This window comes from Lagopus leucura, unplaced genomic scaffold (assembly GCF_019238085.1).
Source record: "Lagopus leucura isolate 7727_CA_CO unplaced genomic scaffold, USGS_WTPT01 Super-Scaffold_1, whole genome shotgun sequence".
In the NCBI taxonomy this organism is placed as follows: Eukaryota; Metazoa; Chordata; class Aves; order Galliformes; family Phasianidae; genus Lagopus; species Lagopus leucura.
The window spans coordinates 9,198,110-9,206,127 of record NW_024962250.1 but is presented as its reverse complement, the minus strand read 5'-3'; the positions used below and the strand labels follow the sequence as shown (position 1 = coordinate 9,206,127).

The window sequence follows — 8,018 nt, the reverse complement described above, 5'->3', positions numbered from 1 at the left end:
TTTTTTTTTTTTTTTTTTTTTTTTTTTTTTTTTTTTTTGTTAGTTTGGTTGGTTTTTGATGTTTTTAAATGACTGGAAATTTATGGCATATCAGAAACAAGAACTTTTTCCAGCAAACACAAATTGGCCTCTATCAAACTGCCACAAATTGCAACAGTCTTGGGTAAGAACCAAGAAAGTGATGAAAATATGGGACAGTTTTTGTGTTTGGTAGAGGATTTGCAAAGCTTTTGCACAGCTTGTCCATGTCCTATGCATACGAAAACAGCTTCAATCTCTCTCTCAGAAGACTCTCCCACACATGTACTTTGTCACATTTTCTTTCAGACAACAGCATCAGAATTCCTACAGATTGTTTGCAGCCTCCCACTCACCACCTTCAGACACCTTCAGCTGGAAGGGTAACAGCACAGCTTTCCTACAGATTGCCCTAGGAGGGAGCAAGGGAAAGTAGAAAATAGACCTTGCTTGTAAACTCAATACAGCAAAGTATAGCAATCTACCTGATAGATACAGGGAGGAAAAGGCTGAAAGCAACGGAGTAACAAGAAAACTAGTTCAAGAAAGCCAAAAAGGTAAATGGAGAAAGATGGTTTTAAGTCCCCTTCAGTGTGCTTTATACGGTAGGGCATTTTCCACAGATGACTGGAAAGCCTGTCCCTACAGTGAAAGGCATGTTTTCCAGGAGTCTAGCACCACAGAAGAGCAGCAACTGAAGCTCAAAGTGCACAAGCAAAACCAACCAATTGAAAAGTCTCCAGTTTAAAAGATGACAGCAATAAGCCAAGTATCAATTACTCCATCCTTCCTGATAAGAGACTAATCTAAAGAACTGTAATAGATGGAAGTCCTGAAAAATCAATAATGCCCTGGGAAATGGGAAGGCTTACTTGTTCAAACAGCATACTATAGCAAAAAAATGAATGCTTTACAGCTTGCCCTTAACTGGGACTAAGGGATCAAAGGAAAATGGCTTCACAGACAGACAATTTAAAAAAGGAAAAAAATAATCCAGGAGCTTGAGAATTTTCACCATTGCTTGAAGGTGTCTGCCTGGGACTAGCACAAACATGCCCAAATTGAATAGACATGCTGAAGCCCTTCCATGGACAATGCAAGTTTTCATGTAATTGGTCCATTTCTATTGCAGAGGAAGGCGGAAGCTGTGACCAACTTCCTCTGGCACAGCACAGTTAAAATGACTCTGCTAGTATTTCCACTTTCCCATTATCAGAGGCTGGGAACTGATAAATATATATTAAATCAGTCAGCAGGCATTCAGAAGTGAAATCCGTTAGCTTTGTGACATGAAGCAGAGGAGAGAATGGCTGTACTGAAGGTAGATCAGGTAGCAGGTATTACACCACCTTATGTGATGAACTGCTGATGCTATTTACACCATCCCAGACACACAGCATCATAAGTTAATTACCTGCAGTGAACGAAACAATGCAAAATGTATAACTGCCACATTTTTGGGGAAAAATTCACACGTTTAAGAAGAAGGTACTAACTACACCAAACCAAGGAGAAATACAAATCCTACTGAAGTAAAACATTCTAGTCTATTGCACTAAAGCGTGGTAGAGATTTGGAGAGGCAGTGAAAACAAGTTCTCAGGAACATTATTTCATTGAGCAGCCTTTCCTTTATGTTTGAATGTTCCTAAAGTTCACATTCTGAATATATTTTGGCCTACCACTTACACATAAGGACATAATTTTCCACTCTCCATCTAAACATATTGATGTGTTCAACTGCACAGTATGTTACAGAGAAGAATGTAATTATGATTTTAATTATGAGGCTTTGAAGCACCGTGGATGCGTCTCAAAAAGAAATTTTCAGATAACAGTTATATTAGGAGGGAGTTCTGCATCTTCAAGGAACCTGATAAAAATAACCCATGGTTTGGGTTGCCCTCCTCAGTACAGGCTATAAACTCTGCACAAGTTTTGGAGGATTGTTTTTCAATCTCTGTGATTTTCCATGTAGTTTTGTTTTAAGAAGATAAAAAAGATATACAAAAAAGCATTACAAAGAAAATACCTATTAAAAGCTGGTTATTATTTTGTCCTTACGGGCATACACAAACAGCTCCACCAGATCCAAATCACATGGATGAGGAAAGACAACTATTAAAGAAACAAAGCAGAGTTCTAAAACTTAATAGACATAAAACTTAAAGTATGAAAGGGGAAAAAAAAAAATCGGATCTATTTTTAAAGGAATTGACAATGTTGTTTCTAGCAGCTCTTGAAAAGGAATTACACTGAATACAAATCAGTTTCTCAATTTAATTTATCCAAGCAAAAGTTTGACTGCTATTTCCAAAACAACAGAAGTTTTGCCCAACACTCACCTTGAGAAAACTAAAGATCCATGATTTGCAGCAGACTCTTAGCTGTCATCTTGCATTGTAATGACGCTTGGAAAGAACTATCAGAAAGAGACAGCCACATAAACCAGACTTTTGTAAACAAGAATGCAGGAAAGCCCTTCTTTACAAATGGCTTTAAAACACAGTGCAGAATTACACTTTAACAAAACATATACAGAGCACATTCTAAAATTAGTTAATATTTATAAACTGTACTGAAGTTTGGAATATTAATTATAATCCATCATCATGACAAATACCATGACCTGAAATACTTCAAGCAGACTCAGAGAGCACAGAGAGCAATTAAGGAATAGGAACCACTGCTTCCAGTCTTTGTAAAGTTACAGGAACGTCCTATGCTTTCCCACTGGAAACGGGTTAATTGTTCTTCTAATTGTAAGCTCCTAGATAGCTATTTTAAGCTTTTTTTGAGCTGTCAGGGAAGGCAGTTGCTAGCAACAAAAAGAGCAATGCTCACTCACACGTACAGGAATTACAGAAGGCTCCAAAGTCAGAATGGCAAGAGCCAAAAACTGCTTGCTCTCACACAGCTGACAGTGCATCCTTCACTCCACATGCCTCTCTCACCACAAACACACCAGCTGCAGAGCTGGATGGATACACCCCAGAGACAGAGCAAATCTCTCTGCACTTTTGCCCTGAGTAGAAAATGCATGTGACTGCATTAGGCCACAACAAGACAGACTGCTACAGGTACCCTATTTCCATCTTGATCTCTCCAGCACTCCAACACAAAGCCAGACAGACATTTAGGTGGCCCAGTATACAGAGTTTGGGTGCTTCACCAATCCCTTCAAGACTTTGTAATGAGAATAATACCTGAAACCCAATACCTTGATATTCATTAAGTATTTTGAGGTCATAGAAGTGATATCATCTTTAACAGTACCTGCTAATACACCAGACAATGATTCTTCCACAAAAAACTTAAGTGTAATTTGAGACATGATGCAACAGCATAGCAATAACCAAAGAGAGAGGAAGCCAAAAATATGGAGACAAAAAGGTCACACAAATACGAACACACAGTTGTTCTTTTGTTATATGCTACTCTCTGCCTTACTCTGCCCAGAAATAGACTTACCTAAGCTGGAGCAGTGCTGCTCACAGTTTGTCTGTACCCACTTTTGCAGCCAGATGCCAGAACTCACCGAGGTAATCTTTTACAAAACTACTAATAGCAGAGATAGGACTTCAGATTTCTAAAATAATGTGTTTTAAGAAGTCTTGTCACTGCTGAGTATCAGAGAATCTTCTTATTGCACTGATTTGTTACACTAAATTCTTGATCAACTATGCAGCTAAGCAAATGAACATTAGTTAGTAGTAGAGGTAGGAGAAAGATATGAGTAAATATAACACAGAACTTCAAAGAATGAGGGCCTGGAAAACACTCTGATTTTGTTTTCCTTAACTGAAGAATCAGAGCATCCTTCAGGCCCCTGGATTCAGAGCTCCCTATCAGTTACCTGCCCAGACTCTCCTCCATTTACAGTAAGGGATTTCAGTGGAGGAAAGAAGAACAGATTGTTGGCACCAATACTGGATTAAAACCAAAGTAACCTCTATCCATTCCTGTGTACTTATTGACCAAATCTGTGCTATGAAGCACTTTAACAACCGGGCACAAGTGACACCAGCCTCAAACTTATTCAGAGCAAAGTCAGAAAATTCCTGAAAGCAGCTGCTTTACAACCTTAGTTGAAACAAAATGACCTGCCCTGTACTTTATAACCAACATGGAAAAAAATTGTTCAATAACAGCACAAGAAGAAGTGTCCTTCACCAAGAATTTTAAATTGAGCAAAGAACTCAATTGTTAGTAAAAGACAAAATTAAAGTCACAATGATTAAGTTAAACATGAAATAAAAAACAAAAGCGTTTGAGTTTACTCACCTGCACATGCAATTCTGTGAGAGTTAGGCAGATCAGAAGAGTATAACATGCATTTACATTTCCTTCTACATGTATACAGTACACTCTACAAATACATTCTAACTGAAGTTATAACATTCTGGGTCACTCACTCAGTATTATGCTTTACAAACTATATTTGCTGAGGATATGTCTGCCAATAAAACCAACTGTTAAGTCCTTTATACTTGTGAAAAAACAGGCCACAAATGCCACACACCATCTTAGTGGAAAAGCAGGTAAGAGGATCACTTCTAAGCAGTTGTCCATTCCAAAATAAACTGCTAAGTATTTAAAAATAATAATAATAAATTTTAGAACAGCAACAACAAAAGGCTAACTAACCAATTCTTGAAGTGTGTGGTGACAATCAACCTGATCCTGCTACACCGAAGAAAAAAGACATTGTGAGATCAGTGCTCCTCTATGATCATAACACATTTGGCTTTTTTTCCACCAGCGGGATAACATTCACCTCAAACAGATCACTAGTGCAACTTGCATCCCACAGCTTCTATGACTTTACTATTTTGTCTCCAAACAACAAGAAAGAATGTCCAGCCTTCTGCCAGCAGGCTGGCATTTGTTACTCAGAAACAAACTGTTTTCCCTGTTGGAAAAGCATTTGGGATCCATGGACCAACTGAGGCAGAAAAACATTCTACCAGATTTTACTCTGAATAAAACTTTAGTTTGTGGCAAGTAGTAAGAGGAACTTGCACACAAACAAACTTGCTGTTATTGGACTACTTAATGTTTACATAACACTTTGCAATCACTAAAGCAATAGATTAACACCGACCATGCAACCTCATCCCATACCTAATGTGCAACATTCTGTATGTTTAGGACAGACAACTCTGTGTTTACCCACCTGTGACTAGCTTTGTGTTAAAGAGTACAGATGTAGCCAGTAATACCCCTCCCTGGAGGCGTTCAAGGCCAGGCTGGATGGGGCTTTGTGCAACCTGGTCTAGAGGGAGGTGCACTTGCCTATAGCAGGGGGTTGGAACTACATGATCCTTTGGGTCCCTTCCAACCCAAACCATTCTATGATTTTAAGAGATTATTCTTCTGGAATTCCCTGATTTTCATTCCATCCTCTGTTTAATCCTTCACACAGTGCAACTAAAGACCGCATCCACAAGATGTCAGATAAAGCATCTTCATTTTGAACACATGCACTAAAATCTAGGAAAAAAATATAGAACACTACTAATTAATACATCCTCTAGAACTCTCCCCATCTCCGTGTCTATGTTAAAGCTATTTTGACATAAAATTACAGTGTTTTCTAAAGTACATAAATGTTCACCCACCCTTATCTGTGGAAAACTCTAACAGCATTTATGGCAGCATCATACCAGAGATCTCTAACCAACCCTGAGTGCAGATGCAGTGCTCTGCAGTGCCTTTGCGCAGTTCACAAACTGCAGGGAAAGGACTCTGCCATTTCTGTGAACATAATTGGAATGGTGGGATTGTAGCTTTTTTTTTTAAATAATAATAATAATTTTTTTTAATGACAACAATAACCAAGTATACTCCCTCTTATTATCCATGGCTTAATTTTCTGTGCTGTAGTACAGAAATTGGATTACAGCATTTTCTATTTTTGCAGGTGCATGGCCCCATAATCACAGAATAATAGCATCCCATACTCTTTAACACACACAGGCAACGCCTCAGTAAGGGAGGGAACTGCAATTATTCTCTTTTTATAGAACAGGACAAAATCAGAGAGGGGCTAAGAAATGGTTTGTCTGAAGAGGTCTATGACAGAATAGGGACTGCAGCTCAGGATGCCTTTTAGTGATCTCTAATTTCTTATTCAGCTTGAAATCCCATTCTTAGGTTGGCTAAAAGGTAAAAGAAACTCACCTGAAACTTCTATTTCCATTTTAGTCTGCCCATGAGATACTACAAAATGCCATGCTTAACAGTACATTCAAGCACATAGTAGCCAGTGCAGGTTTATCGTGGATCTGAGATCTGGCTTTTAATAGAGTTGCTACCTATAAGCCATATATGCACAGTGATACACCAATCTTGGCCATATTAGTGCCTAGGACTCACATGCAGCAGTGAAAGAGTACTGGGCAGACTATTCAGGTGCAAGCATGACATTAAGAATAATTTTGTCTAGGGATTAAATAACAGTGCTGAATAACCACATCACATCTTTTCCCTGCATGCAGCAAAAAGTTATAACGAAGAAAAAAGGGAATAAACTTATTTATGCCATGAATAGATTATCTTTGATACATCTTTTCATCTATTTTTATTGCTATGATCATTATTGGCATAAAAACACACATTTTGAACTCAGATAATGAAAAATTGAAGGGGAACCCTCAAACCCTATAAGGCCACAGTTTTAATAATTAACTGACACATAAAATCCTGTCTTCACAACCTCATTCCCAATAACCACTCCAAGGGGATAGAAGTTTATTCTTTTCCCAAAGCCACCACATCCAAGGCACCACAGACAAGGAGCAGCTTAGGCACACAGGAAGCTCACACATACGGATTGCCTCTGTCCAGAGGGCACCCTCAAGGAGGTGAGCACCCACCCCCCTGCATTCTCCAAATGTTTTGGTTAATCCCATCTCCGGAGAAGCTAAGACCACAACTGATGGTGTTTTTTTAGAATGAGCGTGGCTGAGATGGCGGCAGCCTGCCCGGAACTCACCAGGAGCTGAGGGGCTCCGAGGCACAAACAGCAGCTTTCTGGCAAATGGAAGGGAGAAAGCTAAACCAGTGCTTTCATAGGCACTCAGTTGTGAAATATAATAAAGTGTCATGGAGGAAAAGAATAAGGGCAAGGGTTTAAACAGAACACACAAGAGATGAAAGTATGTCTTGTTTTTCTGCTTTCCATAAAAAGCTAAGTATTTATAGCAGCTGCTCACTAAAATAAAAAGCCTTGAGAGTTATGCATGAGGAATGTTAAGTCGCAGCATTACATAGAAAAAAAGAACAAGTAATAATTTGGACACAAGTGTGATGAAATTCACCTATTACAGTAGATTAAGTTGTTACGTCAACTCTGTTCCTAAGTCTCTCACTACTCATATTCTTGGCATTGTAACTCTTTGTTACGTGTCTTGAACAATCAGCATGGAATTTTCCCTTGCAGATGAAACATACTGTATCAGATTAACCAAAGTACTGTCAGCCAGAAAACTGAAGAACAGAAAGAAAAAAATAATAATAAAAAGATTGCACTCATAGCCACCTGCATATTTTAAGACCATCTGAAAAATAAGTTCAGATGACAGAGTGACTTCTAAACTTACATCATTTCTGTGTATAGCCAGCTAAGATCATGCAAACTTACAGCTTTGCTTAAACCAACAAAGTTTCTGCTCTTCAGGTATCTTGAGCTCACCTTCTCCAAGATGTATAACCCTGGAGTTGGCACAGAGCTTCCCACCTGCACCTGTGCAGAGAATCCCCCTCATTGTGAAGCAGCTTCACAACTCCAGGTTTTCCACCTTTTTTCAAAACTGAAGAATTTACAACTTCCAATTTTAAACAAGCACACTGTTTCCACTCTTATTGTATCACAGAGGAAGCTTATGGGAGGGACAGGTGACAAGATGATTAAGAATAAAATACCTCTTTTCTGAAGCCATAAGCATATTAGTTCTTGCAGATGCACTGCTTCCTGCACTTACATTCCCAGCACATTCT

The 8,018-nt window shown here is 38.7% G+C and overlaps 1 protein-coding gene across 10 annotated transcripts in view; it reads right to left on the bottom strand.

Annotated features, from left to right (window-relative positions):
- Window positions 1-8,018, bottom strand: part of MIDEAS (mitotic deacetylase associated SANT domain protein) — a 53,524-nt gene that overhangs the window by 27,182 nt on the left and 18,324 nt on the right. The window contains exon 2 of one of the 10 annotated variants that reach the window (XM_042872408.1): window positions 2,363-2,428. The exons of 8 other annotated variants lie outside the window; for them this stretch is intronic. The gene's annotated coding sequence lies outside the window, so the exon portion shown is untranslated. Of the gene's footprint in view, window positions 1-2,362; window positions 2,440-8,018 lie in introns of those variants that run through there. One more of the 10 variants, XM_042872417.1, reaches the window with a different exon arrangement.